We start from the raw sequence: 24,239 nt of genomic DNA on the forward strand, positions 1-24,239 counted from the left end.
TTTTCTTTCTTAATATGGTTTTATCCAGTGGTTTCCTCTATATTCTTGGTGTCCATTTCTTGATAATGGTAGTGAGAGTCCTCAAGACCTTACTTTTGGGAATTAAATCACCTGGTCACCAGGAAGAGGCAAAGACATACTACATACTACACCAGAGCTCTCAAATATCGCTCCCACTCCCCTTTCCTTCGCAGTAGTTCTTTGCCTCGTCAAGAAGAGGTGTTAATCAAGAGTGAACTTCAAATTCATGAATATTTATTCTAATTTCCCCTCAATGGATAGTTCCCAGAAGATAGGGTGTCTGAAAGATGGCTGGTGCAATATACATCTTTTCTATAAAGTTTTTTTTTTTTTTTTTTGTACAGCAGCATGCCATGAGTTCCCAAACCTCCTCCTGTTATGGCCAGATGTATGTATTTCTTCTGTTAAGTGTGATCAGTCCACGGGTCATCATTACTTCTGGGATATTACTCCTCCCCAACAGGAAGTGCAAGAGGATTCACCCAGCAGAGCTGCATATAGCTCCTCCCCTCTACGTCACTCCCAGTCATTCTCTTGCACCCAACGACTAGATAGGATGTGTGAGAGGACTATGGTGATTATACTTAGTTTTATATCTTCAATCAAAAGTTTGTTATTTTAAAATAGCACCGGAGTGTGTTATTATCTCTCTGGCAGAGTTTGAAGAAGAATCTACCAGATTTTAGCCGGAGATCATATTGCTGTTTCTCGGCCATCTGAGGAGAGGTAAACTTCAGATCAGGGGACAGCGGGCAGATGAATCTGCATAGAGGTATGTAGCAGTTTTTATTTTCTGACAATGGAATTGATGAGAAAATCCTGCCATACCGATATAATGTCATGTATGTATACTTTACACTTCAGTATTCTGGGGAATGGTACTTCACTAGAATTACACTGTAAGAAATACATAAAGCTGTTTAATAACTAGAGATTATGTTTAACGTTTTTGCTGGAATGTAAAATCGTTTTCATTTACTGAGGTACTGAGTGAATAAATGTTTGGGCACTATTTTTCCACTTGGCAGTTGCTTAATCTGTTTTCTGACAGTTTCTGTTCTCCCTCACTGCTGTGTGTGAGGGGGAGGGGCCGTTTTTTGGCGCTTTTACTACGCATCAAATATTTCAGTCAGCAACTCATTGTATTCCCTGCATGATCCGGTTCATCTCTACAGAGCTCAGGGGTCTTCAAAACTTATTTTGAGGGAGGTAATTTCTCTCAGCAGAGCTGTGAGAATTATAGTTTGACTGAGATAAAAAACGTTTATTCTGTAATTTGTTTCCTGCTTTCAGAATTTGTTATCTTTGCTAATGAGATTAAACCTTTGCTAAAGTTGTGTTATTTACAAGGATTGAGGCTATAACTGTTTCAATTTATTAATTTTCAACTGTCATAGATCTTCTGTGCTTCTTAAAGGCACAGTACGTTTTAATATTATTCTAATTGAATTGTATTTCCAAGTTACAAGTTTATTTGCTAGTGTGTTAAACATGTCTGATTCAGAGGATGATACCCGTGTCATTTGTTGCAATGCCAAAGTGGAGCCCAATAGAAATTTATGTACTAACTGTATTGATGCTACTTTAAATAAAAGTCAATCTGTACAAATTGAACAAATTTCACCAAACAACGAGGGGAGAGTTATGCCGACTAACTCGCCTCACGTGTCAGTACCTACATCTCCCGCTCAGAGGGAGGTGCGTGATATTGTAGCGCCGAGTACATCTGGGCGGCCATTACAAATCACATTACAGGATATGGCTACTGTTATGACTGAGGTTTTGGCTAAATTACCAGAACTAAGAGGTAAGCGTGATCACTCTGGGGTGAGAACAGAGTGCGCTGATAATATTAGGGCCATGTCAGACACTGCGTCACAGGTGGCAGAACATGAGGACGGAGAGCTTCATTCTGTGGGTGACGGTTCTGATCCAAACAGACTGGATTCAGATATTTCAAATTTTAAATTTAAACTGGAAAACCTCCGTGTATTACTAGGGGAGGTGTTAGCGGCTCTGAATGATTGTAACACAGTTGCAATACCAGAGAAAATGTGTAGGTTGGATAAATATTTTGCGGTACCGACGAGTACTGAGGTTTTTCCTATACCTAAGAGACTTACTGAAATTGTTACTAAGGAGTGGGATAGACCCGGTGTGCCGTTCTCACCCCCTCCGATATTTAGAAAAATGTTTCCAATAGACGCCACCACAAGGGACTTATGGCAAGCGGTCCCTAAGGTGGAGGGAGCAGTTTCTACCTTAGCTAAGCGTACCACTATCCCGGTGGAGGATAGCTGTGCTTTTTCAGATCCAATGGATAAAAAATTAGAGGGTTACCTTAAGAAAATGTTTGTTCAACAAGGTTTTATATTGCAACCCCTTGCATGCATTGCGCCGATCACGGCTGCAGCGGCATTCTGGATTGAGTCTCTGGAAGAGAACATTGGTTCAGCTACTCTGGACGACATTACGGACAGGCTTAGAGTCCTTAAACTAGCTAATTCATTCATTTCGGAGGCCGTAGTACATCTTACTAAACTTACGGCGAAGAATTCAGGATTCGCCATTCAGGCACGCAGGGCGCTGTGGCTAAAATCCTGGTCAGCTGATGTTACTTCTAAGTCTAAATTGCTTAATATACCTTTCAAAGGGCAGACCTTATTCGGGCCCGGGTTGAAAGAGATTATCGCTGACATTACAGGAGGTAAAGGCCATGCCCTGCCTCAGGACAAAGCCAAAGCCAAGACTAGACAGTCTAATTTTCGTTCCTTTCGTAATTTCAAAGCAGGAGCAGCATCAACTTCCTCTGCACCAAAACAGGAAGGAGCTGTTGCTCGCTACAGACAAGGCTGGAAACCTAACCAGTCCTGGAACAAGGGCAAGCAGACTAGGAAACCTGCTGCTGCCCCTAAAACAGCATGAATTGAGGGCCCCCGATCCGGGATCGGATCTAGTGGGGGGCAGACTTTCTCTCTTCGCCCAGGCTTGGGCAAGAGATGTTCAGGATCCCTGGGCGCTAGAGATAATATCTCAGGGATACCTTCTGGACTTCAAATACTCTCCTCCAAGAGAGAGATTTCATCTGTCAAGATTGTCAACAATCCAGACAAAGAAAGAGGCGTTTCTACGCTGCGTACAAGAGCTCTTGTTAATGGGAGTAATCCATCCAGTTCCACGATCGGAACAGGGACAGGGGTTTTACTCAAATCTGTTTGTGGTTCCCAAAAAAGAGGGAACTTTCAGACCAATCCTGGACTTAAAGATCCTAAACAAATTCCTAAGAGTTCCATCGTTCAAGATGGAGACTATTCAGACAATTTTACCTATGATCCAAGAGGGTCAGTACATGACCACTGTAGATTTAAAAGATGCTTACCTTCACATACCGATTCACAAAGATCATTATCGGTACCTAAGGTTTGCCTTCCTAGACAGGCATTACCAGTTTGTGGCTCTTCCATTCGGATTGGCTACAGCTCCAAGAATCTTCACAAAGGTTCTGGGTGCTCTTCTGGCGGTACTAAGACCGCGGGGAATCTCGGTAGCTCCATACCTAGACGACAATCTGATACAAGCTTCAAGCTTTCAAACTGCCAAGTCTCATACAGAGTTAGTGCTGGCATTTCTAAGGTCACATGGATGGAAGGTGAACGAAAAGAAAAGTTCACTCGTTCCACTCACAAGAGTTCCCTTCCTGGGGACTCTTATAGATTCTGTAGAAATGAAGATTTACCTGACAGAGGACAGGCTAACAAGACTTCAAAGTGCTTGCCGCACCCTTCATTCCATTCAACACCCGTCAGTGGCTCAATGCATGGAGGTAATCGGCTTAATGGTAGCGGCAATGGACATAGTACCCTTTGCACGCTTACACCTCAGACCACTGCAACTGTGCATGCTAAGTCAGTGGAATGGGGATTACTCAGACTTATCCCCTTCTCTGAATCTGGATCAAGAGACCAGAAATTATCTTCTATGGTGGCTTTCTCGGCCACATCTGTCCAGGGGGATGCCATTCAGCAGACCAGACTGGACAATTGTAACAACAGACGCCAGCCTTCTAGGTTGGGGTGCCGTCTGTAATTCTCTGAAGGCTCAGGGACAATGGAGTCAGGAGGAGAGTCTCCTGCCAATAAACATTCTGGAATTGAGAGCAGTTCTCAATGCCCTCCTGGCTTGGCCCCAGTTGACAACTCGGGGGTTCATCAGGTTTCAGTCGGACAACATCACGACTGTAGCTTACATCAACCATCAGGGAGGGACAAGAAGCTCCCTAGCTATGATGGAAGTATCAAAGATAATTCGCTGGGCAGAGTCTCACTCTTGCCACCTGTCAGCAATCCACATCCCGGGAGTGGAGAACTGGGAGGCGGATTTCTTAAGTCGTCAGACTTTTCATCCGGGGGAGTGGGAACTTCATCCGGAGGTCTTTGCCCAAATACTTCGACGTTGGGGCAAACCAGAGATAGATCTCATGGCGTCTCGACAGAACGCCAAGCTTCCTCGTTACGGGTCCAGATCCAGGGATCCAGGAGCAGTCCTGATAGATGCTCTGACAGCACCTTGGGACTTCAGGATGGCTTACGTGTTTCCACCCTTCCCGTTACTTCCTCGATTGATTGCCAGAATCAAACAAGAGAGAGCATCAGTGATTCTAATAGCACCTGCGTGGCCACGCAGGACTTGGTATGCAGACCTGGTGGACATGTCATCCTGTCCACCTTGGTCTCTACCTCTGAAACAGGACCTTCTGATACAGGGTCCCTTCAAACATCAAAATCTAACTTCTCTGAAGCTGACTGCTTGGAAATTGAACGCTTGATTTTATCAAGACGTGGGTTTTCTGAGTCAGTTATTGATACCTTAATACAGGCTAGGAAACCTGTTACCAGAAAGATTTACCATAAGATATGGCGTAAATACCTATATTGGTGTGAATCCAAAGGTTACTCTTGGAGTAAGGTTAGGATTCCTAGGATATTGTCTTTTCTACAAGAAGGTTTAGAAAAGGGTTTATCTGCTAGTTCATTAAAGGGACAGATCTCAGCTCTGTCCATTCTGTTACACAAACGTCTGTCAGAAGTTCCTGACGTCCAGGCTTTTTGTCAGGCTTTGGCCAGGATTAAGCCTGTGTTTAAGACTGTTGCTCCACCATGGAGTTTAAACCTTGTTCTTAATGTTTTACAGGGCGTTCCGTTTGAACCCCTTCATTCCATTGATATAAAGTTGTTATCTTGGAAAGTTCTATTTTTAATGGCTATTTCATCGGCTCGAAGAGTCTCTGAATTATCAGCCTTACATTGTGATTCTCCTTATTTGATTTTTCATTCGGATAAGGTAGTCCTGCGTACTAAACCTGGGTTCTTACCTAAGGTAGTTACTAACAGGAATATCAATCAAGAGATTGTTGTTCCTTCTTTATGCCCAAATCCTTCTTCAAAGAAGGAACGTCTACTGCACAACCTGGATGTAGTCCGTGCTCTAAAATTTTACTTACAGGCAACTAAGGAATTTCGACAAACGTCTTCTCTGTTTGTCATTTAATTTCTGGGCAGAGGAGAGGTCAAAAAGCTTCCGCTACCTCTCTTTCTTTTTGGCTTCGTAGCATAATTCGTTTAGCTTATGAGACTGCTGGACAGCAGCCTCCTGAAAGAATTACAGCTCATTCTACTAGAGCTGTGGCTTCCACTTGGGCCTTCAAGAATGAGGCCTCTGTTGAACAGATTTGCAAGGCTGCAACTTGGTCTTCGCTTCATACTTTTTCCAAATTTTACAAATTTGACACTTTTGCTTCATCGGAGGCTATTTTTGGGAGAAAGGTTCTTCAGGCAGTGGTTCCTTCTGTATAAAGAGCCTGCCTATCCCTCCCGTCATCCGTGTACTTTTGCTTTGGTATTGGTATCCCAGAAGTAATGATGACCCGTGGACTGATCACACTTAACAGAAGAAAACATAATTTATGCTTACCTGATAAATTCCTTTCTTCTGTAGTGTGATCAGTCCACGGCCCGCCCTGTTTTTAAGGCAGGTAAATATTTTTTAATTTATACTCCAGTCACCACTTCACCCTTGGCTTTTCCTTTCTCGTTGGTCCTTGGTCGAATGACTGGGAGTGACGTAGAGGGGAGGAGCTATATGCAGCTCTGCTGGGTGAATCCTCTTGCACTTCCTGTTGGGGAGGAGTAATATCCCAGAAGTAATGATGACCCGTGGACTGATCACACTACAGAAGAAAGGAATTTATCAGGTAAGCATAAATTATGTTTTCTCCTTTAAAGATTCATTAATACTGTACATGACTTAAATCCTCTGCTCAGTCTCTACTCATACAACAGCATGGATGGCAGGGGATTTAAGGAAAGTAAATCCCCAGGATTTCTAAATACGTATGGAGGTACTTTTTAAGTGCTTCTAGCCTCTCACAACCCATTCTGTGCAGACTGGCCCTTGTGGAAAGCACTTCACATATAAGGCAGCAGTTTGTGCACTAGTTAGCCTGTTTTACCTTTTATAGAGGGATCATAAGTATTGCGCGCATGGGGGACTATATGTGACTTCACTAGGAATGTGTGAGATTACATTACAAGGGATTACTGGCGTGTTTTATGCAGTAATTTTATTAAGTGCGTTTTACTTTAAATCCCAGCTCTGGTACCAAATGATACCCAGGCTGGTACGCTGAGGAAGCGGCGGTGAAAGTTCCTGGAGTTAAGATGGATAGAGCCTGCTTTTCCTGTGCTGAGGAGGGGGTTAACTTTTCTTGCCTCCACAAGAGGGCACTTTGGCACGCACCCCTCGTCTTCCTACACGCTGCATCATTTGGACCTCCAACACAAACTTTCACATTACTGTCAGAGACCTCAGGAGGGGGTATGACCCTATACTGGAGCATAGTGGGGGAAACCTTTCTACACATAGAGCTGCATGCCATATTTTTGGCATAGATTTTTTGGCAACCTTGCGCTATAGTATTGCAGTGGTCTACTGTTTGTTTGCTCTACAATGCGGCACCTAATCGCAATATTCTATTACTCAGGGAGTTTTGTAGGGTTCTCTTTGTTTTTCATATTTCTATATTCCTTATTGGGGGGTTTGTTTCTCATTTTTACTGCTTACCATGGAGCAAACTGGGTCTGCGGACACTAATACTGTGACATCTGAGGGAAATTTTCTGTACATTGTTATTCCTTTGAATAAATTGCTTGTTATGCAAAGCAGTTGTAGTTTGTCCTCCTGCATAGCTTTGCTCTTGTCTAACTTCTGTTCTACAGACCAATTCCCAAAATTCTAGTTTTCCAACTACTGTGGATCACCCACCTGTCTGTGTTACTGTCAGAATTGGCCTCAGGATTTAAAACACCCTTGCTATCTGCAGTTTCTTAGGTGCTTGGCACTATGCCGTCCGCAAGTAAGCTCCAGCACTGCTCTTCAGAAGTGTTTTTTGCTCCTGCTGGCTCTGAGTTTATCAGGCAATCTCAGGGCTCTGACTTAGACAAATCATCTTCTAGTTCAGCGGATGAGCGATCTGAGGATGATTCCTGAGGATATCGCATTTGAGGACAATACCTTCCAATTTAAGATGGAGCATCTGCGCTTCTTACTTAAAGGGACATAATACTTGTATGCTAAATCACTTGAAACTTATGTAATTTAACTGTAAAAAGCTGACAGGAAAATATGACCTGAACATCTCTATGTAAAAAAGGAAGATATTTTACCTCACAATTTCCTCAGCTCAGCAGAGTAAGTTCTGTGTATAAAGTTATACTTCAACTGCTGTCCAGCTGCAGGTAAAAAAAGAAAAGGAAGTTAGTGCTGTGTATAAAGTTATACTTCAACTGCTGTCAAGCTGCAGGTAAAAAAAGAAAAGGAAGAAATGAACAGCAGCCAATCAGCATCTGCAGTGATGAGGTCATGAACTCTTAGATTGTGATCTCATAAGATTTCATAGTAAACTTCCTTAAACTGAATAGGGAAATAACATGACTTGTAGGTCCTGGGACAGACATACTGATTTTTTGCTTAAAGTCCTTTACAATGGGATGTGAATACTTAGGACATTTTGAGGTAAAATATCTTTCTTTTTTACATAGAGATGTTCAGGTGATATTTTCTAGTCAGCTTTTTAAAGCTATACTGCATCACTTTTAACTGTTTCAACATTTGGGTATCATGGCCATTTAAAGAGGTACTGAAAGCTAGGAGTTCAGAATCAGTTGAGGTCAAACCAGTTCATAAAAGTCCAGGGCACCTGAAATGTTTCCAGACCCTTTCTTCGTTGCTAATATTTCTTTCATGTAATTGGTAAGAGTCCATGAGCTAGTGACATATGGGATTTACAATCCTACCAGGAGGGGCAAAGTTTCCCAAACCTCAAAATGCCTATAAATACACCCCTCACCACACCCACAATTCAGTTTTACAAACTTTGCCTCCTATGGAGGTGGTGAAGCAAGTTTGTGCTAAAGATTTCTACGTTGACATGCGCTTCTCAGCATTTTGAAGCCCGATTCCTCTGAGTACAGCGAATGTTAGAGGGATGTGAAGAGAGTATCACCTATTGAATGCAATGATTTCCCTAACGGGGGTCTATTTCATATGTTCTCTGTTATCGGTCGTAGAGATTCATCTCCTACCTCCCTTTTCAGATCAACGATATACTCTCATATACCATTACATCTACTGATAACTGTTTTAGTACTGGTTTGGCTATCTGCTATATGTGGATGGGTGTCTTTTTTGGTAAGTATGTTTTTTATTAAGACACCCCAGCTATGGTTTGGCACTTTATTCATTTATATAAAGTTCTAAATATATGTATTGTACTTATATTTGCCATGAGTCAGGTTCATGTATTTCCTTGTGCACTTGTGCAGACTGTCCGTTTTATATTTGGGAAATTAAACATATTAAGAAATATTTTTTTCTTACCTGGGGTTTATCATTTCCGGATATTGTTGGCGCCAAAAAAAATTTCTCTTACGTTGTGCGTCACACTTGCCGCCAATTTTTTCATTAGTTTTATACCCCATTGCTGTTTGCCTCTTGCCTTTCTCTATGTCAGAGGGCTATGCTGTTTGCATTTTTTCCCATTTCTGAAACTGTCATATAAGGAAATAGATAATTTTGCTTTATATGTTGTTTTTTCTTTTACATTTTGCAAGATTTCTCAATCTGATCCTGCCTCAGAAGTATCTGTTGGAACGTTGCTGCCTGACATCGGTTCTACCAAAGCTAAGTGCATTTGTTGTAAGATTGTGGAAATTATATCTCCGAATGTCATTTGTAATAGTTGTCATGATAAACTTTTACATGCAGAGAATGTATCCATCAGTAATAGTACATTGCAAGTTGCATTTCTTCAACTTCTAATGCAGTGTTTTTCAACCAGTGTGCCATGGCACACTAGTGTGCCGTGAGAGATCCTCAGGTGTGCCACGGCAGACTGACAACAGTGTGACATATTTTTTAAACTTTGCTTGTTTTTTACTCCCAGTGCAGGGGTAGTTTGTAGGAGGCATGGCATAACAGCACAATACATACAGTATGTGTGTGTTTGTGTGTACGTGTATATATATATATGCTGTATTAGGCTACAATGTGTGATTTTTTTTAAAATTTTGGGATGGTGGTGTGCCACAGGATTTTTTAATGTAAAAAAGTGTGCCACGGCAAAAAAAAGGTTAAAAATCACTGTTCTAATGTACATGATATACCTATGAATTTTAAAGAATTTGTTACTGATTCTATTCAGAAGGCTTTGTCTGCATTTCCGCCTTCTAATAAACGTAAAAGGTCTTTTAAAACTTCTCATAAAGTTGATGAAATTTCAAATGACCGGCAACATAATGATTTATCCTCCTCTGATGAGGATTTGATTCAGAAGATCCTTCCTCAGATATTGACACTGACAAATCTACTTATTTGTGTAAAATAGAGTATATTCGTTCTTTGTTAAAAGAAGTGTTAATTACTTTGGATATTGAGGAAGCTAGTCCTCTTGACATTAAGACTAGTAAGCGTTTAAATGCTGTTTTTAAACCTCCTGTGGTTACTCCAGAGGTTTTTCCTATTCCTGATGCTATTTCTGATATGATTTCTAAGGAATGGAATAAGCCAGGTACTCCTTTTATTCCTCCTTCAAGGTTTAAAAAATTGTATCCTTTACCAGCAATTTCTATAGAGTTTTGGTAAACTAAACTTGCTAAACGTACCACTATTCCTATGGAAGACAGTACTTCTTTTAAAGATCCTTTAGATAGGAAACTTGAATCCTATCTAAGGAAAGCCTATTTATATTCCGGTCATCTTCTTAGGCCTGCAATTTATTTGGCTGATGTTGCTGCTGCATCACCTTTTTGTTTGGAGAATTTTATTGCAACAAGAATTGGCTTCTGACATATCTAGCATTGTTCGTTTACTGCAAAATGCTAATCATTTTATTTGTGATGCCATTTTTGATATTATCAAAATTGATGTTAGATCCATGTCTTTAGCTATTTTATCTAGAAGAGCTTTGTGGCTTAAATCTTGGAATGCTGATATGACATCTAAGTCCAGATTATTATCTCCTTCTTTCCAAGGTAATAATTTATTTGGTTCTCAGTTGGATTCTATTATTTCAACTGTTACTGGAGGAAAGGGTTTTTTTCTGCCTCAGGATAAAAAACCTAAGGGTAAATCTAAGGCGTCTAACCGTTTTCGTTCCTTTCGTAAATATAAGGAACAAAAATCAAATCCTTCCCCCAAGGAATCTGTTTCCAATTGGAAGCCTTCCTCAAATTGGAATAAATCCAAGCCTTTTAAAAAACCAAAGTCAGCCCCTAAGTCCGCATGAAGGTGCGGCCCTCATTCCAGCTCAGCTGGTAGGGGGCAGATTAAGGTTTTTCAAGGATTTTTGGATAAATTCTGTCCAAAATCAATGGATTCAGAGCATTGTCTCTCAAGGGTATTGAATAGGATTCAGAGTAAGACCTCCTGTGAGAAGATTTTTTTTCTCTCAAGTATCCCAGCAAATCCAGTAAAAGCTCAGGCTTTCCTGAAGTGTGTTTCAGACCTGGAGTCTTCAGGGGTAATCATGCTGGTTCCTTTTCAGGAACAGGGTCTGGGGTTTTATTCAAATCTATTCATTGTCCCAAAGAAGGAAAATTCATTCAGACCAGTTCTGGATCTGAAAATTTTGAATCGCTATGTAAGAGTACCAACTTTCAAGATGGTGACTATAAGGACTATTCTGCCTTTTGTTCAGCAAGGACTTTATATGTCTACAATAGACTTGCAGGATGCATACCTTTATATTCCGATTCATCCAGAACATTATCAGTTCCTGAGATTTTCTTTTCTCGACGAGCATTACCAATTTGTTGCTCTTCCATTTTGCTCTTCCATTAGCAACAGCTCCAAGGATCTTTTCAAAGGTTCTAGGTGCCCTACTCTCTAATTGGAGAGTGGGGTATTGCTGTGTTTCCATATTTGGACGATATTTTGGTACTAGCTCAGTCTTTCTGCAGAATCTCACACAAATCAACTAGTGTTGTTTCTTCAAAAACATGGTTGGAGGATCAATTTACCAAAAAGGGCCACCTTTTTAGGTTTCCAGATAGATTCAGTGTCCATGACTCCTGTCTCTAACAGACAAGAGACGTTTGAAATTGGTTGCAGCCTGTCGGCACCTTCAGTCTCAGTCATTATCTTCAGTGGCTATGTGCATGGAAGTTTTAGGCCTCATGACTGCAGCATCGGACGCGATTCCTTTTGCTCGTTTTCACATGAGACCTCTCCAGCTTTGTATGCTGAATGAATGGTGCAGGGATTATACAAAGATATCTCCGTTAATATCCTTAAATCCCAATGTTCGTCATTCTCTGACGTGGTGGTTAAATCACTAGCGTTTAGTTCAAGGGGCTTCCTTTGTTCGGCCAACCTGAACTGTGATCACTACAGACGCAAGTCTTTCAGGTTGGGGAGCGGTTTGGGGATCTCTGACAGCACAAGGGGTTTGGAAATCTCACGAGGCATGATTACCAATCAATATTTTAGAACTCCGTGCAATTCTCAGAGCTCTTCAGTTTTGGCCTCTGTTGAAGAGAGAACCGTTCATTTACTTTCAGACAGACAATATCACAACTGTGGCATATGTCAATCATCAGGGTGGGACTCACAGTCCCCAAGCAATGAAAGAAGTATCTCGGATACTTGCTTGGGCGGAATCCAGCTCTTGTCTAATCTCTGCGGTGCATATCCCAGGTGTAGACAATTGGGAGGTGGATTATCTCAGCCGTCAGACTTTACATCCAGGGGAGTGGTCTCTCCATCCAGATGTATTTTCTCAGATTGTTCAGATGTGGGGTCTTCCAGAGATAGATCTCATGGCCTCTCATCTAAACAAGAAACTTCCCAGATACCTGTCCAGGTCCAGGGATGTTCAGGCGGAAGCAGTGGATGCGCTGACACTTCCTTGGTGTTATCATCCTGTTTACATTTTTCCACCTCTAGTTCTTCTTCCAAGAGTGATATCCAAAATCATCATGGAACAATCATTTGTGTTGCTGGTGGCTCCAGCATGGCCACGCAGGTTTTGGTATGTGGATCTTGTTCGGATGTCCAGTTGCCAACCTTGGCCACTTCCGTTAAGGCAGGACCTTTTGTCTCAAGGTCCATTTTTCCATCAGGATCTCAAATCATTAAATTTGAAGGTATGGAAATTGAACGCTTTGTACTAAGTCATAGTGTTACAAGCTCGTAAATCTGTCTCTAGAAAGATTTATTATCAAGTTTGGAAGACTTACATTTCCTGGTGTTCTTCTCATAAATTCTCTTGGCATTCTTTTAGAATTACTAGAATTCTACAGTTTCTTCAGGATGGTTTGGATAAGGGTTTGTCTGCAAGTTCCTTGAAGGGACAAATCTCTGCCCTTTCTGTTTTATTTCACAGAAAGATTGCTAAACTTCCTGATATTCACTGTTTTGTACAGGCTTTAGTTCGTATTAAGCCTGTCATTAAATCAATTTCTTCTTGGAGTCTTAATTTGGTTTTGAAGGCATTACAGGCTCCTCCATTTGAGCCTATGCATTCTTTGGACATTAAACTACTTTCTTGGAAAGTGTTGTTCCTTTTGGCCATCTCTTCTGCTAGAAGATTTTCTGAGCTATCTGCTCTTTCTTGTGAATCACCTTTTCTGATTTTTCATCCGAATAAGGCGGTTTTGCCGACTTCATTTCAATTTTTGCCTAAAGTTGTGAATTCTAACAATATTAGTAGAGAAATTGTTGTCCCTTCCTTCGGTCCTAATCCTAAGAATTCTTTGGAAAGATCCTTACATTCTTTGGATGTGGTAAGAGCTTTGAAATATTATGTTGAAGCTACTAAAAATTTCATGAAGACTTCTAGTCTATTTGTTATATTTTCTGGTTCTAGGAAAGGTCAGAAGGCCTCTGCTATTTCCTTGGCTTCTTGGTTAAAGCTTTTGATTCATCAAGCTTATTTGGAGTCGGGTCAGGCCCCGCCTCTGAAAATTACAGCTCATTCTACTAGATCAGTCTCCACTTCATGGGCTTTTAAGAATGAAGCTTCAGTTGATCAGATTTGCAAAGCAGCAACTTGGTCTTCTTTGCATACATTTACTAAATTCTACCATTTTGATGTATTTGCTTCTTCAGAAGCAGTTTTTGGTAGAAAAGTTCTTCAGGCAGCTGTTTTAGTTTGATTCTTCTGCTGATGTTTTAAGTTTTTCTTTTCATTATGAGAATAATTTATATTTTGGGTTGTGGATTATTTTTTCAGCAAGAAATGGCTGTTTATTTTTATCCCTCCCTCTCTAGTGACTTTTGAGTGGAGTTCCACATCTTGGGTATTGATATCCCATACATCACTAGCTCATGGACTCTTGCTAATTACATGAAAGAAAACATAATTTATGTAAGAATTTACCTGATTAATTTCTTTCATATTGGCAAGAGTCCATGAGGCCCACCCTTTTTATGGTGGTTATGATTTTTTTTGTATAAAGCACAATTATTTCCAAATTCCTTTGTTGATGCTTTTTACTCCTTTCTTTATCACCTCACTTCTTGGCTATTCGTTAAACTGAATTGTGGGTGTTGTGAGGGGTGTATTTGTAGGCATTTTGAGGTTTGGGAAGCTTTGCCCCTCCTGGTAGAATTGTATATCCCATACGTCACTAGCTCATGGACTCTTGCCAATATGAAAGAAATGAATTTATCAGGTAAATTCTTACATAAATTGTTTTTTCTTTTTAAAACAGGGAGAGTCCACAGCTGCATGCATTACCACCAGGAGGAGGCAAAGACACTCCAGCCAAAGGCTTAAATACCTCCCCCTCTTCCCTCATCCCCCAGTAATTCTTTACCTTTCGTCACAGGGGGTTGGCAGAGAAGTATCTTCGAGATGGGACTGGAGTTTTAAGTAGTTCTGTCAGCCTCTCAGTGAAAACATGGATGAAAGTTAGAGTCCGGAGATTCAGGGATAGTCTTTCTGCGAAACCATCCCGACTCATATTAACAGCTCCATAAGCAATCGGTGTTGACGAGTTTCGCTGCCTGCTTTCTTCACTTAAGTCTGTGTCAGAAGCAACACTACTATCTGTCAAACTTGAAGGACCGTGTTATTATTCCGGTAAGATTGTTTCATTTTCCCATCACTTTGGGAATATAATGTAATGATAGAAGACAGGGTCTCAGTGGGACTCCTTTATCTTTATGGAATCTAGGGTTAATATCTCCTGAGGGGGGTTATTGAACAGTGGAGGACTTTAATCATGTTTATGTGATTCTGTCTGCTTATGTGTAGAGATGTTGGGGCTCATGGCTTTTACGGAACGTACAGGTTTTTCGAGCTGCGCAGTTCTTGTGGACTGGCGCGCTTTTCCTTGGCCTACATGTTGCACCTTGTGACTGGGTGTGGTCACGTTTTCATTCTCCATTTCTGTATTCTTGACCAAGTGACGGTGGAGAGGGTCTATTATCTACTTGTCTAGGTCATAGGAGGTGGTGAGTACCCCAGCCATTGGGGATGTGAGGTGCCAGTTATTTTTGTCCATATTTTAATCAGGAACAACAAAGAAACGAGGACTAGCTGGATCGTTTGCAACCAAGTGGGTTTATTCAGGCATAGGTGATTGAACACTCAGTGGTGTGCAAGGTAAGGTGTTAAAGATATGACGTGTTTCGCGCATGTGCAATGCGCTTCATCAGAGATCATCAGGTGTGTTCCACAGGTAAGTTAATAAGCATTAGGACAACCAATCAGGAACATTTAAAATACATTTGAACAAAGTGCTATTGTGAGTAATATTTGTGACAAGTGAAAAAGTGTTTTTTCAATGCAAAAGTGCAATGTTAAAATTACTGATTGCAAGGTATATATCATATTAGAATGCAATTTAAAATAAATTACTTCATTGTCATAGAGATGGTACTTAAGAAAAAAATAAGAAATGACGTAATGAGGAATGAAAAATGGCGTAGTTGTCTCTAATAATGCCGCTATACTTGAGTAAAATAAATTGAAAAATATAAAAAGAATAAAAATAACAATAACTTATACCTATTACGGTAAAACATAAATAATTATAAATATCAGTCATACTAATCGTGAATGGGGAAGAAGTCTGGAAAGACCATTAGGAGCGGCTGCCATTAAACATGGAAATTTATATGCAGAACACTGAAAGTGAATATATATATATAAAAGATATATATATATATATATATATATATATATATATATATATATATATATATATATATATAAAAGACTAAGGGAGCATGTAAATATGTTAAAGTTAAAAGTGCTAAAATAATAACAGTTTAAACAAATTTTGAAATAATAACTTGAGAATATATGAAATGCTACTTGAGCTCAGACTAAAACCTAAATCAGGACTGTCTAGGTAATCATATAGTAATGATTATATACAGGGAGTGCAGAATTATTAGGCAAGTTGTATTTTTGAGGATTAATTTTATTATTGAACAACAACCATGTTCTCAATGAACCCAAAAAACTCATTAATATCAAAGCTGAATAGTTTTGGAAGTAGTTTTTAGTTTGTTTTTAGTTATAGCTATTTTAGGGGGATATCTGTGTGTGCAGGTGACTATTACTGTGCATAATTATTAGGCAACTTAACAAAAAACAAATATATACCCATTTCAATTATTTATTTCTCTTGTTAAGTGTAGTCAGTCCACGGGTCATCCATTACTTATGGGATTATATCTCCTCCCTAACAGGAAGTTGCAAGAGGGAAACACCCAAGCAGAGCTGCTATATAGCTCCTCCCCTCACGTGTCATACCCAGTCATTCTCTTGCAACCTAACTAAAGATAGGTCGTTGTGAGAGGGCTGTGATATTTTAACTTAATTTATGTCTTCAATCAAAAGTTTGTTATTTTAAAACGGCACCAGAGTGTGCTGTTTATTCTTAGGCAGCATTAGAAGAAGAATCTGCCTGAGTTTTCCTATGATCTTAGCAGACGTAACTAAGATCCACTGGCTGTTCTCATACATTCTGGGGAGTGAGGTAACTTCAGAACAGGGGAATAGCATGCAGGGCCCCCCTGCAAGGAGGTATGTGCAGTAAATTATTTTCTAAGGAATGGAATTGACTGAGAAAATACTGCTAATACCGATGTAATGTAAGTTCAGCCTTAAATGCAGTGGTAGCGACTGGTATCAGGCTGATGTATGTGTGTGTACACTGAAGTATTTTTCTAGGGAATGGAATTTTACTCAGAAAATACTTATAATACTGAAATAATATATGAGCCTTCACTGCAGTAAAAGCGACTGGTAGCAGGCTTATTAATAACACTTCATAACTTTTAAATTATTTATTCAAAACGTTTACTAGCATGTTAATCGTTTTTTATGAGGTACTTGGTGATATAAACTTATTGGGCATAATTTTTACCACATGGCTATCGTTTTCTATGCATAGAAACAGTTTACTGAGCTTCCCCACTGTTGTAATATGAGTGGGAGGGGCCTATTTTAGCGCTTTATTGCGCAGTAAAAATTCAGTCACAGTCTTCCTATTTCATCCTCCATGATCCAGGACGTCTCCACAGGGCTCAGGGGTCTGCAAAATTCGTTTTGAGGGAGGTAATCAGTCACAGCAGACCTGTGACAGTGTGTTTGACTGTGATAAAAACGTTTAATTAATAGAATTGTTATCCGTTTTTGGTATTAAGGGGTTAATCATCTTTTTGCTGGTGGGTGCAATCCTCTGCTAACTGTATACACTTATTGTGGAAATTTGGTTGCTATAACTAATTTGGTCATTGTTATTTCAACTGTGATAGCGTTTTTGTGTTTCTTAAAGGCGCAGCAGCGTTTTTTATATTGCTTGAAAATTTTATTTGAAGTATTTCCAAGCTTGCTAGTTGTCATTGCTAGTCTGTTTAAACATGTCTGACACAGATGAATCTGTTTGTTCACTATGTTTAAAGGCCAATGTGGAGCCCAATAGAAATTTATGTACTCAATGTATTGATGTTACTTTAAATAAAAGTCAAAATTTACATGTAAAGAAATTATCACCAGACAACGAGAGGGAAGTTATGCCGACTAACTCCCCTCACGTGTCGGTACCTTCGCCTCCCGCTCAGGAGGTGCGTGATATTGTGGCGCCAAGTACATCAGGGAGGCCCATACAAATCACTTTGCAAGACATGGCTACTGTTATGACAGAAGTGTTATCTAAATTGCCAGAATTAAGAGGCAAGCGCGATTGCTCTGGGTTAAGGACAGAGCGCGCTGATAATGGGAGAGCCATGTCTGATACTGCGTCACAATTTGCAGAACATGAGGACGGAGAGCTTCATTCTGTGGGTGACGGTTCTGATCCAGGCATGACTGGATTCAGAAATTTCTAATTTTAAATTTAAGCTTGAGAACCTCCGCGTATTGCTAGGGGAGGTATTAGCGGCTCTGAATGATTGTAACACGGTTGCAATTCCAGAGAAATTATGTAGGCTGGATAAATACTATGCGTGCCGGTGTGTACTGACGTTTTTCCTATACCTAAGAGGCTTACAGAAATTATTAGCAAGGAGTGGGATAGGCCCGGTGTGCCCTTTTCCCCCCCTCCTATATTTAGGAAAATGTTTCCAATAGACGCCACCACACGGGACTTATGGCAGACGGTCCCTAAGGTGGAGGGAGCAGTTTCTACTCTGGCTAAGCGTACCACTATCCCGGTAGAGGATAGCTGTGCCTTTTCAGATCCAATGGATAAAAAATTAGAGGGTTACCTTAAGAAAATGTTTGTTCAACAAGGTTTTATTTTACAGCCCCTTGCATGCATTGCGCCCGTCACTGCTGCGGCGGCTTTCTGGTTTGAGTCTCTGGAAGAGGCCATTCGCACAGCTCCATTGGATGAAATTATGAACAAGCTTAAAGCACTTAAGCTAGCTAATTCGTTTCTGACGCCGTTGTGCATTTAACCAAACTTACGGCTAAGAACTCGGGATTCGCCATCCAAGCGCGCAGAGCGCTGTGGCTTAAATCCTGGTCAGCTGACGTGACTTCTAAATCTAAATTGCTTAATATTCCTTTCAAAGGGCAGACCTTATTCGGGCCCGGCTTGAAATAAATTATCGCTGACATTACCGGAGGTAAGGGCCATGCTCTGCCTCAAGACAGGGCCAAAGCTAAGGCTAAGCAGTCTAATTTTCGTGCCTTTCATAACCTCAAGGCAGGAGCAGCATCAACTTCCTCCGCTCCGAAACAGGAAGGAGCTGTTGCTCGATACAGACAGGGCTGGAAAGCTAACCAGTCCTGGAACAAGGGCAAGCAGGCCAGAAAACCTGCTGCTGCCTCTAAGACAGCATGAAGTGAGGGCCCCCTATCCGGAAACGGATCCAGTGGGGGGCAGACTTTCTCTCTTTGCCCAGGCTTGGGCAAGAGATGTCCAGGATCCCTGGGCGTTGGAGATCATATCTCAGGGATATCTTCTGGACTTCAAGGCTTCTCCCCCAAAAGGGAGATTTCATCTTTCAAGGTTATCAACAAACCAAATAAAGAAAGAGGCGTTTCTACGCTGTGTTCAAGACCTATTACTAATAGGAGTAATCCACCCAGTTCCGCGGACGGAACACGGGCAAGGATTCTATTCAAATCTATTTGTGGTTCGCAAGAAAGAGGGAACCTTCAGACCAATCTTGGACTTAAAGATCCTAAACAAATTCCTAAGAGTTCCATCATTCAAAATGGAAACCCTTCGAACCATCCTACCCATGATCCAAGAGGGTCAGTACATGACCACAGTGGATTTAAAGGATGCCTACCTTCACATACCGATTCACAAAGATCATTACCGGTATCTAAGATTTGCCTTCCTAGACAGGCATTACCAGTTTGTAGCTCTTCCCTTCGGACTAGCTACGGCCCCAAGAATCTTTACAAAGGTTCTGGGCTCTCTTCTGGCGGCCCTAAGACCGCGAGGCATAGCGGTGGCTCCGTACCTAGACGACATTCTGATACAAGCGTCAAGTTTTCAAACAGAGATTGTTCTGGCATTTCTGAGGTCGCATGGGTGGAAGGTGAACGTAGAAAAGAGTTCTCTATCCCCTCTCACAAGAGTCTCCTTCTTAGGGACTCTTATAGATTCTGTAGAGATGAGAATTTACCTGACGGAGGCCAGGTTATCAAAGCTTCTAAATGCTTGCCGTGCCCTTCATTCCATTCCACACCCGTCAGTGGCTCAGTGCATGGAGGTAATCGGCTTAATGGTAGCGGCAATGGACATAGTACCATTTGCGCGCCTGCATCTCAGACCGCTGCAATTGTGCATGCTAAATCAGTGGAATGGGGATTACTCAGATTTGTCCCCTCTGCTAAATCTGGATCAAGAGACCAGAGAGTCTCTTCTATGGTGGCTTTCTCGGCCACATCTGTCCAAAGGGATGTCCTTCCGCAGGCCAGATTGGACGATTGTAACAACAGACGCCAGCCTTCTAGGTTGGGGCGCAGTCTGGAATTCCCTGAAGGCTCAGGGATCTTGGACTCAGGAGGAGAGTCTCCTCCCAATAAACATTCTCGAGTTAAGAGCAATTTTCAATTCTCTTCTGGCTTGGCCTCAGTTAGCAATTCTGAGGTTCATCAGATTTCAGTCGGACAACATAACGACTGTGGCTTACATCAACCATCAGGGGGGAACCAGGAGTTCCCTAGCGATGTTGGAAGTCTCAAAGATAATTCGCTGGGCAGAGTCTCACTCTTGCCACCTGTCAGCGATCCACATCCCAGGCGTGGAGAACTGGGAGGCGGATTTTCTAAGTCGCCAGACTTTTCATCCGGGGGAGTGGGAACTTCATCCGGAGGTCTTTGCCCAACTGATTCTTCGTTGGGGCAAACCGGATCTGGATCTCATGGCTTCTCGCCAGAACGCCAAGCTCCCTTACTACGGATCCAGGTCCAGGGACCCGGGAGCGGTGCTGATAGATGCTCTGACAGCACATTGGGTCTTCAACATGGCTTATGTGTTTCCACCTTTTCCGATGCTCCCTCGATTGATTGCCAGGATCAAACAGGAGAGAGCATCTGTGATTCTGATAGCGCCTGCGTGGCCACGCAGGACCTGGTATGCATATCTAGTAGACATGTCGTCATGTCCACCATGGTCTCTGCCTCTGAGACAGGACCTTCTGGGTCCTTTCAGCCATCCAAATCTAATTCTAAATCTAAGTCGGTTATTGATACCTTAATACAGGCTAGGAAACCTGTTACCAGAAAAATTTACCATAAAATATGGCGTAAATATTTATATTGGTGCGAATCCAAGAGTTACTCATGGAGTATGGTTAGGATTCCTAGGATATTGTCTTTTCTACAAGAAGGTTTAGAAAAGGGTTTATCTGCTAGTTCGTTAAAGGGACAGATTTCGGCTCTGTCTATTCTTCTGCACAAACGTCTGGCAGAAGTCCCAGACGTTCAGATTTTTTGTCAGGCTTTGGCTAGGATTAAGCCTGTGTTTAAGACTGTTGCTCCGCCGTGGAGCTTAAACTTAGTTCTTAACGTTCTGAAGGGTGTTCCGTTTGAACCCCTTCATTCCGTTGATATCAAACTGTTATCTTGGAAAGTTCTGTTTTTGATGGCTATTTCCTCGGCTCGAAGAGTCTCTGAGTTATCTGCCTTACATTGTGATTCTCCTTATCTGATTTTTCATTCAGATAAGGTGGTTCTGCGTACTAAACCTGGGTTCTTACCTAAGGTAGTCTCTAACAGGAATATCAATCAAGAGATTGTTGTTCCATCATTGTGTCCTAACCCTTCTTCAAAGAAGGAACGACTTTTGCATAATCTGGACGTAGTCCGTGCTCTGAAGTTCTATTTGCAGGCAACTAAAGATTTTCGTCAAACTTCTTCCCTGTTTGTCGTTTACTCTGGACAGAGGAGAGGTCAAAAGGCTTTGGCTACCTCTCTCTCTTTTTGGCTTCGTAGTATAATACGTCTAGCCTATGAGACTGCTGGACAGCAGCCTCCTGAAAGGATTACAGCTCATTCTACTAGAGCTGTGGCTTCCACCTGGGCCTTTAAGAATGAGGCCTCTGTTGAACAGATTTGCAAGGCTGCAACTTGGTCTTCACTTCACACTTTTTCAAAATTTTACAAATTTGATACTTTTGCTTCTTCGGAGGCTGTTTTTGGGAGAAAGGTTCTTCAGGCAGTGGTTCCTTCCGTATAAGGTTCCTGCCTTGTCCCTCCCGTCATCCGTGTACTTTTAGCTTTGGCATTGGTATCCCATAAGTAATGGATGACCCGTGGACTGACTACACTTAACAAGAGAAAATATAATTTATGCTTACCTGATAAATTCATTTCTCTTGTAGTGTAGTCAGTCCACGGCCCGCCCTGTCTTTTAAGGCAGGTCTAAATGTTATTTAAATTCCAGTCACCACTGCACCCTATGGTTTCTCCTTTCTCGTCTGGTTTCGGTCGAATGACTGGATATGACACGTGAGGGGAGGAGCTATATAGCAGCTCTGCTTGTGTGTTTCCCTCTTGCAACTTCCTGTTAGGGAGAAGATATAATCCCATAAGTAATGGATGACCCGTGGACTGACTACACTACAAGAGAAATGAATTTATCAGGTAAGCATAAATTATATTTTTTACCAGTGAAACCAATATAACATCTCAACATTCACAAATATACATTTCTGACATTCAAAAACAAAACAAAAACAAATCAGTGACCAATATAGCCACCTTTCTTTGCAAGGACACTCAAAAGCCTGCCATCCATGGATTCTGTCAGTGTTTTGATCTGTTCACCATCAACATTGCGTGCAGCAGCAACCACAGCCTCCCAGACACTGTTCAGAGAGGTGTACTGTTTTCCCTCCTTGTAAATCTCACATTTGATGATGGACCACAGGTTCTCAATGGGGTTCAGAGCAGGTGAACAAGGAGGCCATGTCATTAGATTTTCTTCTTTTATACCCTTTCTTGCCAGCCATGCTGTGGAGTACTTGGACGCGTGTGATGGAGCATTGTCCTGCATGAAAATTATGTTTTTCTTGAAGGATGCAGACTTCTTCCTGTACCACTGCTTGAAGAAGGTGTCTTCCAGAAACTGGCAGTAGGACTGGGAGTTGAGCTTGACTCCATCCTCAACCCGAAAAGGCCACACAAGCTCATCTTTGATACCAGCCCAAACCAGTACTCCACCTCCACCTTGCTGGTGTCTGAGTCGGACTGGAGCTCTCTGCCCTTTACCAATCCAGCCACGGGCCCATCCATCTGGCCCATCAAGACTCACTCTCATTTCATCAGTCCATAAAACCTTAGAAAAATCAGTCTTGAGATATTTCTTGGCCCAGTCTTGACGTTTCAGCTTGTGTGTCTTGTTCAGTGGTGGTCGTCTTTCAGCCTTTCTTACCTTGGCCATGTCTCTGAGTATTGCACACCTTGTGCTTTTGGGCACTCCAGTGATGTTGCAGCTCTGAAATATGGCCAAACTGGTGGCAAGTGGCATCTTGGCAGCTGCACGCTTGACTTTTCTCAGTTCATGGGCAGTTATTTTGCGCCTTGGTTTTTCCACACGCTTCTTGCGACCCTGTTGACTATTTTGAATGAAACGCTTGATTGTTCGATGATCACGCTTCAGAAGCTTTGCAATTTTAAGTCCTTCTTTTGACCCATTTTGCCAAAGGAAAGGAAGTTGCCTAATAATTATGCACACCTGATATAGGGTGTTGATGTCATTAGACCACACCCCTTCTCATTACAGAGATGCACATCACCTAATATGCTTAATTGGTAGTAGGCTTTCGAGCCTATACAGCTTGGAGTAAGACAACATGCATAAAGAGGATGATGTGGTCAAAATACTCATTTGCCTTATAATTCTGCACTCCCTGTATAATCTACAGATACCAAATAATATTGTATATATAGTGAACTGTCCTATAAGGTTATGCTCAATTTTGTAAGTAATTATATATAAAGAACATCTAACTACAGGCTACTCTATACTCACTGCTTTAGAGAAGATTGAGATATAATCTGGTGTAAAGTATGAATATATCGGTTTAATACCCCATGCACTACTAAATATTTCAATATCTTAAGTGTGACTACAAGTACATTGTCCTAAGCTGAAACTATTTATCTTACATGTAGTAAGCTAGGTAGTAGAGAAATGCTCAGAGAAATGGCTTATATACTTGAAACTAGAATCAGATTGTCTGTTGGGTGTTAGTAATTACTATTTGTAACTCAAAGGGACTGTGTGCTCAGAGAGAGAATAGCATTATAATGTAAATCAAAACAGTTATGACTAGTCTAAAAATAAGTCTGTCTTGTCTCTTATTTATGCCTTTTGGATATTTTGTTTGAAGAGTAAAAATCCAAAATGCCTCTTGTCTAAGTAATTTGCCCATTCTGTCCCCACCTCTGATGCCTCTTCTCTTCTGATGTGATCAATGCCTACAAAATGAAACAAATATTAGGTGTGTAGGCCATGTGTTCTGAAGTGTTTAGCCACAGGTGTTTTAGGTTTATCTTCCTCTAGGGATAGGTGTTCCCTAATTCGATCTTTTAAAAGGCGAGAGGTAAGTCCCACATATTGGAACGAACACTGTAGGCATGTTACTAGATAGATAACATAGATGCTTGTGCAATCTATGCAATGTTTGATACGATAGGTAAGACCTGTTTTTAATCAGTCAGGTTATGGAGGATTCTG

The 24,239-nt window shown here is 41.3% G+C and overlaps 1 protein-coding gene across 2 annotated transcripts in view; it reads left to right on the forward strand.

Annotated features, from left to right (window-relative positions):
- Nucleotides 1-24,239, forward strand: part of CTNND1 (catenin delta 1) — a 444,281-nt gene that overhangs the window by 409,499 nt on the left and 10,543 nt on the right. The window lies entirely within an intron of this gene.

The sequence above is a fragment of the Bombina bombina genome, chromosome 9 (genome assembly GCF_027579735.1).
Source record: "Bombina bombina isolate aBomBom1 chromosome 9, aBomBom1.pri, whole genome shotgun sequence".
Lineage (NCBI taxonomy): Eukaryota > Metazoa > Chordata > Amphibia > Anura > Bombinatoridae > Bombina > Bombina bombina.